Source organism: Capricornis sumatraensis, chromosome 1 (genome assembly GCF_032405125.1).
Source record: "Capricornis sumatraensis isolate serow.1 chromosome 1, serow.2, whole genome shotgun sequence".
NCBI classification, from domain to species: domain Eukaryota; kingdom Metazoa; phylum Chordata; class Mammalia; order Artiodactyla; family Bovidae; genus Capricornis; species Capricornis sumatraensis.
The window spans coordinates 43,341,450-43,350,305 of record NC_091069.1 but is presented as its reverse complement, the minus strand read 5'-3'; the positions used below and the strand labels follow the sequence as shown (position 1 = coordinate 43,350,305).

The 8,856-nt window shown below is 49.8% G+C and overlaps 1 pseudogene; it reads right to left on the bottom strand.

Annotated features, from left to right (window-relative positions):
* Positions 1-3,030: 3,030 nt before the first annotated feature.
* LOC138074620 (uncharacterized) lies at positions 3,031-8,423 on the bottom strand (annotated as a pseudogene).
* Positions 8,424-8,856: the final 433 nt, after the last annotated feature.

Sequence of the window (8,856 nt, the reverse complement as noted above, 5' to 3'; positions counted from 1 at the left end):
GCCACAAACCTGCCGTTACCTACTCTTGCCAGGACATCTGCAACCGCATCTTTACTGTTCTCTGCTGCTTCCAGTCCCTGCTCTGCCAAGCAGCCAGAGCCATCTTTCTAAAGAGTAAGTGGAATCTTTTCTCCTGGCTTAAAATCCTACAGAGGTTTCCCACTGCAACCAAAATAAAATCCACACTCCTTATTTTGACCCATGATGGTCTAGTCTTTGTCTATATTTCAAGAGCCCTGGAAATCTCGTTCACATTGCTCCAGTGACAATGGCCTTCAAAGGTACCTCCTGAGCTTAAGTGCATTCCTGCCTCAGGGCTTTTGCATCACTATCCCTTCTGCTTGGAGCTCTTCTTCCTGCTCAGAAGGTCTTAAAGAGGCCTTTCCTGGCTAAATAAGGCAGCACGAACTAACCCCACCCCCATCCCTACTCTATTCCATTGATTAGCTACTTATCAACATGTGAAACTGTCTGGCTTTATTCTCTTCCATTAAGGCAAAAAATCTTTAAGGGCAGGCATCTGTCTTGGTCTCTGATATATTTCCAGGGCCAGAACATGCCTTGCACATGGTGGGGTGGGGGTGGGGGCGGGCGGCTCTCCGTAAATGTATATTGACTGACTGCAGCCAGAACTGAATGGAGAAGGAAGTGACCAGCTAGATGGCCAGGAAGGCAACTGCAAGGCCAGAGACAGGGAGGCTGAGAAGCCAAGATATATCAAGGGGCAGTGAGAGGCCAGGCTGGCTACAGGGGAGGAAGCAGGTGGGGAGTGGGAGGAGAAAAGTCAGCATGGTGAGAGGCCTTGAATGCCTCCCTCCAAGTCCTTTGAGTTAGTGGGTGCTGCCGATGATTATGACTCAAGGACATGATAGGTTCAAAGCAATGATTTCAAATGATTAATATGCTTGAAGGGTTTACGTGTCTGAGTGTCCTTTACTAAGCACTGTCCCATGGGAGGACAGTTTTAGAAGCCAAAACATCTAGAAGAATCTGGGAGCTCAGGAGAGTGGCAGATCTGTCCCCTTGGATTGAGATGCAAGAAAAACCCATTATCCAGCCTTTCAGGGACCAAAATTGAGTTTCTAGTTTTGGAAGATCTCCCTGAGTAATTAAAGGTTTGCTGAGCTACACAGCAGGCACTCAACCACATGTGTTAACGAGCTGGTGCCCCGTGCCTTAGGCTTTCTTACACCTTCGCCGAAAACGCACACACATACGACCAAACTGCTTTTTTTCACCCTGTGATTGAACACAGCTTCACCAGACCCTCCACCCTACGGATACACCCTAGATCCAGCCCCTTGCCTTCCCAGCCCCCTCCACCCAATTCCATTGTCAGAGCGGAACAAAAGGCCCAAGGCATCCTGGGTTAAAGGATTTTAACTCTGCCAGCCCCAGGAGGCTCCAACAAGAAGCAGTTTCCTGCAGGAGGAAAGTGACTGAGAAATCTCCCCAGGGGACAGGGGATTTTTTTTTCTTTTCTTTTTTTTTTGGTCTGAAAAAAAGAATCTAGCTGTCAATCAGACACCTTCCCCGCTCGTCGCCGCCGCCCCGGCCCCCACTTCAGGGTTAGGATCTTTCTCTCCTAGACACCTTCCCTCAGCCAAAAGCATCTTCAAGTCTCTTGCCTAGGACTTGTATTTGTGGCGGTCAGGCTCCCACCCAAACCGGCGGGGCCATCCCCGCCACCCCCATCAGACTGGACTCTCCCTCAGCCCCCCTCCTCGTCTTCCTACCGCTGCTTCCCCGCCTTCACCCTGTGCGGGTACAGCTGCCCCGCGCGCCATGGTCGTCCATACCCCCGTGCCCCCGGCCCATCCCCATCCCCGCCTGCGAGCCTCCGCTCCCGGGGCGCCGCCGGGCGGGAAGCCGGGGCTCGCCGCCTGCTCCGGACCCCGGCTGGCTCCTCCGTGGTCCCGCGCGGCACCCTCTTCGGCCACCAGCTTCTGAACTTGGCCGGAGACGAACCGGTCCTCTGGAGCGGAAAGCTGCGGGCTGGTGGGTTGCTGGCGAGAGCATTTACAGGGCCGAGGTTCGGTGGGTTTGTGTCCACGTGCCTCTGCCCTAACCGGCGAGCAGCGTCCGGAGAGCCCCCGCTGGCTGCTCTGCCCTGGTCCCAGAGGCTTCTGGAACAAAACTGCATTTCGTGTAAAACCCCTTTTGCTTATTCTGGAACTAAAGTATGCATTTTTGTTGTTGTTGTTCTTGAGTTTTTCACGTAGAAGAGATACCGGGTAAATTGGAAACATGTTGGGAAAGGAGTGAGCAATCAATGCTGGCATTTAAACAACACAAAATTACCCTCGCCAGGCCACACGCCCAGGCGGCCGCGGCGCTCCCGGCGACAGAGCAGCGCCCTCTGGTGGCCGCGCGGTGTGTGTGTGTGGGATCGGCCGCCCCCACCCCCAGGCTCCGGAGCCGGGCGGTCTCGAGAGCGGCTTCCCCGAGTCTGGGAAACACTGGGGCAACTTGGCAGGAAGGGAATTCAAGGTGAGCGTCGCCAGGGTGCTGGGAAATGCTTTTTGTGGTTTCAGGCTTGGGCCCAGGCCCAGAGCCCCGGGAAGGGTCCAACTTAAAAGAAAAACTCTTGTCCCATTCTCAAAGGCTGCTTGAAACTGTATGGATACAGCACTATCCCTTACCTGAAAGATTTGATTCTTTTTAAAATCCTCAAAGCGTTCGAGAAGGGTGATTTTTAAAACGTGGGCAAGTGAAATCACCACTATCATCACCAAAAAGCGTGACTATACCATAATATGTAGATTTTACATGCTGGTGACATTTACTAAGTATCATTAAGTCCTTTTTCCCCTGCTTTAATCCCAGGGGCACCCTTTTGTAGTCTGAACAGCAGTGTTCTTTTAGCCCCCGCCTCCTCTCAGTGGCCATTCCCTCTATTGCAGTTTGCCCCAAGTTTTCTTGTTCCTTGTATGAATACATCCTAAATGTTTTTCCCCTTTTCTTGCTTTTCCTTATTCTTGTATCTGCTGCTTGTGGTTAGGCTCACACAGTTTATTGTCTGGATCAGAGCTACTTTCGTGGGAACAGCCGGAGCTTGGCGTCGGTGGTGCCCAGAATCCCAGGTTCACAGACTGTCTTGGGTTCTCTCTGCCCTACAGCAACACCAGCACGTCTGCCAAGAGGTGGCCGCCTCACGCTGACTGCAGACACGCCCACCCCCTTCACCCGCGCGCACAGACACACACAGGAGCAGACCACTGCTTCAGCTTCCTGTCTCTCTGGAGTTTCTCTCCGGAGAGTTTGGCCCCTCCCCCGCCCGGGGGAAGCCAGAAGAGGTGAGGGTGCTGGGTTTCTGAGGAGCCAGGCAGGTGCTCCCCTGCCCCGCTCCCTTTCCTCTGAATCTCTTTTCCCTGCCTGAGGGGTTTCCACTTACCCATACTATCTGGTGGGAATTCCTCCAACTTCATACCTTCCTTCTCTTTGGAGTATTTTCTGCTCTATTGCTACACACAAGCCACCCAGTGGCTGAAAACAAGAAACGTGTACTTATTAGCTCCTGCCTCTGTGGGTCAGCGGGGGCAGTGTCCAGCCTGGCTCTGCTGGGCCTGGGCCTGTGTCTGTGGTGAGCCGGCAGGTCGCTGGATGGCGTAGGACGGCCTCATCCGCTCATCAGGTGGTTAGCAGGCTGTCAGCTGTGGTGAAAGGGTGACAGGGTGATGGGCCAAGTACCTCTCACCCAGCAGGGGAGCCTGCCCCAGACTTCTTGCTGTAGCGGCGAGGTTCCACGGATAGGGAGAGCAGAAGCCACAAGGCTTCTGGAGGCCTGGGCTGGGAACCAGCCCGTCTCCTGTGGCCACATTCTCTTGGTCAAAGTGAGTCAGGAGGCCAGCCCTAACTTGAGAAGTGGGAAACGGACTTCAGCTCTTGGTGGAGGGAGTACAAAGTATTGTCGTCATTTTTGCACACACTGGCCCTCTTCTTCCCTGGGCACACTACCCGTAAGTAAACACGTCAAGATACTAAATCCCTTCTCCGCCCCCAGGACATTCAACAGAGCACAGCTGAAGCACACAAGCCAGCCGTCAACGTGCCTGGGTTCAGGTCTTGGCTCCACATTTATCAGAGGCTGACCCGAGAAAGTTGCCTTACCTCGGTTTCCTAATCCGTAAAAGTGGGAGTTGTTGTAAATATTAAATAAGTTAATCCACGTTAAGTACTTACACGGTGTCTGGCACACGGTAAGTGTCCAATAAATATCAGTTATCGTGCCATGAGGGGACGGCTGGCTGCCCACCAGGACTGCTGAGGCCACCAGCGCCGTCTTCCACAGCTGCCCCAAAGCCCCTCCCAACACGACTGACCCCAGGGGGGCCCCAGCTGCCAGCTCTGCTGACGACACCTGGTGTTTTCAGGGCTCCACTGAGGTGCCAGGGAAACGGCCCTGTCCGTTTTTACCAGCTCCTTCAGTGAAGCCTGTCTCTCTAGAGCTGTTACAAAAAGGGCTCTGAAGTCAGACAGAGCTGCGGTTTGCTTCCAGCGCCCCTTCCTGAGGCATTTAGCAAGCTGATTCATCTCTCTGAGTTTCAGTTTCTTCGTCTGTAAAATGGAGACAACAGCACTGCCTCCTACAGAGCACGCGGGGCATAATACAAGAACGGAAGAGCCTACGCTCACAAAGATGCTGGCACTCCAGGACACAGAAGCGTGCTGTCCTTGAAATTGCCCCTCCTGTAGGTGCTGAGAAGTTGCCACGGGTGAATCCTTTTTCCCAGAAATATCCTTAGTCACTCCTTGCACCCTCCCCCACTCAGTGCATGGAGATGGGCCAGGATCCTGGGGAGCAGGCCGAGCTCTCCCCAAAGCTGTTGGTTTAGCATCGTCTCTCCTCTCCACTCCCTGAGGCCTGACCCATGTTCCACTTTCAGCTTAGTATCTCTAACACCTAGCAGACAACTTGGAGTGGTCTGATGAAAGAAAGGGGCTTCCCTGACAGCTCAGATGGTAAAGAATCTGCCTGCAAAGCACAAGACCTGGGTTCGATCCCTGGGTCGGAAAGATCCCCTGGAGCAGGGAATGACTACCCACCCCAGTATTCTTGCCTAGAGAATTCCATGGACAGAGGAGCCTGGCGGGCTATAGTCCATGCGGTCTCAAAGAAAAGAAAGAAAGACGACATGGAGGAGGGTGTAGGAGAGGAAAGACTTTTTCCTCTGCTCTCCTAGGTTCAACAGCTGGGTCTATGAGATCAATTTACAACAAGCAGATTAACAAGAGGAAGTGAAAGTTGCTCAGTCCTGTCTGACTTTTTGTGACCCCAAGGACTATAGCCTGCCAGGCTCCTCTGTCCATGGAATTCTCCAGGCCAGAAGACTGGAGTGGGTAGGCATTCCCTTCTCCAGGGGGATCATCCCAAGCTGGGGATCAAACCCAGGTCTCCCGCATTGCAGATAAATTCTTGCAATGAATTGCAGGGGAGCCCAACAAGAGGAACGGTATACACATTTCTTGACTTTTAACATGACATCAACAGGGATATCACAGGAAAAAAGAAAACCTAGACAAGAGATGAGATTTGAGAGTTTATCTACCTTCTTAATAGGGAAGGGGCAATTGAGGAGAAAGGTGGATGGGCCTTTGAAGAACAGATGGGAGATGTGATAGTTTCTGACGTTTGTCTCAGTGTGGGGTGGACTTCCAGTGTCCTCTGCTGTGACCATCTTCCCTGTTGGTGAAACTCCCCGGGAAGGGATTTATGACAGTTCAGTTCCTTCTGGAGGGTCTGTCTTAGGCAGATAAAGGGGAGTTTGGAGAAAGCTTCTCCCTGCCTTTGCTGTTTTTTAAGTGCCTTTCAGCTCAAGATAATCAAAATAACAAAGTGGCATCTTTGAATTTCACTTTGAGGGCTTTTGACAGTTTTTCTTTTCCTTGGATGAAACCAAGGTGTTCAACATGCTGATTTGATACTTACGTATTACAAAACCATTACCATCACAGCATTAGTTAATATTTCCATCATATCTCATAATTAACATTTCTTTTTTTGTGTGGTGATGGGACTAAAATATCCTCTACAGAGCTGGAGAAGGTGGGAGTGGGGCCCCTGGTATGAAGAAAGCTGAGTTCATAAATCTGTCCCCCTATTTTCCCTGCCTGTTGCACCTTTAGCCTGGTTCTTTGGAAAGATGGATGTGTATACATATAGACATAGGCGCGGAGTAGAAGGATGGTTGTCCAGTGTGGTGAAGGGAACCAGTGGTGCTTGAGAAGGGAGCGGTTGGAGTTTGAGAAGACTAGGATCTTCTTGGAATTCACCTTTCTGGGATTGGGGGGCGGGGAGACTGTCACCTTCAAATCAAATGGTTTATAAACTCTGGATTATAAATTTCCATTCCCAAGAAGGGATCTGATTGTTCAAAGGATAAGGGAAGTAAGGCAAAGGTTGTGCTGATTCTGAGTTGGGCCCTAAAATCTCTTTCTGACACTCAGACTAAGCCCTCGAGACAAAGGCTGGTCCGGGGCCACTTACAGCAGTGTGAACTGAGTTGCTTGTTCAGAACTTGTTCCGGGGCCCATCCCAGGTCTACCCCATCTCCAGTTACTGGACTCTCTAGGGATTGAGCTGGGGAACTCCCTTGTGGTCCAGTGGCTAAGACTCTGCCCCACTCCCAATGCAGGGCGCCCAGGTTCAATCCCTGGTCAGGGAACTGGATCCCACATGCTGCAACTAAGACCCAGCAGAGCTAAAAGTGAAGTTGCTCAGTTGTGTTCGATTCTTTGCAATCCCACGGACTGTAGGATATGAGGTTCCTAAATAAATGAATAAATGCCCCAAGTGATCCCGAGCTGCCTAAGGATGGAGGGCCTCTGTAGGATAGGTAGATGGCGATAGAGGAGGCAGCAGCTCTTAAACCTGGCAGCTCAAGAGTGCACCTGGAGCTTTAAGAGCTAGCCTCCACCCCGGATGATGTGAGGTGGGCCCAGGAATCAGTATTCCTTTGCCATTCCTCCAGTGATTATGGTTGTCACCCTGGTTAGACGTCCCTGGAGGGAATTAACTGAAAGGAGCTTTCCTCATCTGTTACTTGATTCTGAAAGTCTCCCCGCATAGCTTCTTCACTGAGACTGGGGCATTCCTCACCGACCCCAGGGCAGGCCTAGGGCACGGAGATGTTGGGGCTGCTCTGGTGGTGTTCCCCTCTCCCCCAGCTTTATCGAGATAGAATGACATATAACATTGTGGAAGTTAAAGGTATTCAACATGCTGATTTGATATTTACATATTAAAAAACCATTACCATCAGAGCATTAGTTAATATTTCCATCATATCTCATAATTAGCATTTCTTTTTTTGTGGTGAGAACGTTTAGGATCTACTCTCTTAGCAACTTTCAAGTATACAATATGGTATTATTAACTGTAGTCTATACATAAGATTATTGCTATACATTAGATTCCCCAGAACTTATTCATCTTATAACTGGAAGTTTGTCCCCTTGGATCAACATCACCCCATCTCCCCCCACCTTCCAACCCCAGCCCCTGGAAATAACCATTTTACCCTCTGTTTCTAGACATTTGGCTTTTTTAGATTCCACATATTTAAGTGATAACATCTGGCATTTGTCTCTCTGCCTGATGCCCTCAAGGCCCATCCCTGTTGTTGCAAATGGCTGCATAGTAGTCCACTGTCTATATGCGCCACATTATTCGCTGTCTGTTGACAAACACATGGGCTGTTTCCGTATCATGGCTATTGTGAGCAAGGCTAATGAACGCGGGAATGCAGGCGTTTCTTCAAGATCCTCTTTTCATATTCTTTGGATATATACTCAGAAGTAGGATTGTTGGATCATATGGTAGTTTTATTTTTAATTTTTTGAGGAGCGTCCATACTGTCTTCCATAGTGGCTACACCAATCTGCATTCCCACTCACAATGCACAAGGGTTTCCTTTTTTATTTAAATACTTACACAAAATATTCTAGATACTGAGTTTTCATTCTCATCTTCCTCCTCATCTTCATCTAGAGTAATCTGGAAGTAACACAAATCGTAACTTTCTTTGCTGTTAGCAACTCTGTGTAACCAATCACTTAGATTATTCTTCAAATATTTTTTGCTAAAGAATTCCATGGACAAAAGAGCCTGGGGATTCAAAGAATCGGACAGGACTGACAGACCAACACTTTCACTTTAAAGATATTTCAAATACCTTTTGGAAAAAGGCACCGCATAAGTCACAGTGATCTTGCTTTTGGTTCTTTTGACTGATATGATTGCTGCCCACACTGCCAGCTTTTCCATTCACTTTGATTCTCTCCTGAAGAAACTGCTCAAAATTGGTGGCATCTATGATTCCATCTTCTGCAGGAAGGGTACAGTTCAGACTAAACTGCAGGACCTGCTTTTTTTTTTTTGCACCCCCACCCCCACCCCCAACAAACTTTTTTACAGGCACCATGATGGCAGCGGAGGCAGAAGGGGAGGTGGGTGAACTAGGCAGGCGCAGAAAGCCGCAGCCATCTCTTATCTTTTTGACTATAGAGATTCTAACAAGTGTGAGGTGAGTGGGACCAAAAATATTTGAAATATTTTTGGATTGATAAGAACCCCCAAATGGGTTCAGAGTTAGCAGAGTATCTGAATCAGGAAAACGATCAATTTTCTCATATGCTTTTGACCTCACAGAGGGGGTCTGGCCACCATTCTGCCCCCTGCAATTGAGAACAGCAGACAGTGAATAGCCAGCTGCAACAGAGTTCTGACTCTCACATGACACACTAGCGTCTACACTGACTAAGACTCTGCTTTCTGGTACCACAGGCCACATCTTTCCAGTGGGTGAACTTTAAGGCAACCTGGCCGTCAGCCGTCAGCCTGCACCTAAGACAACG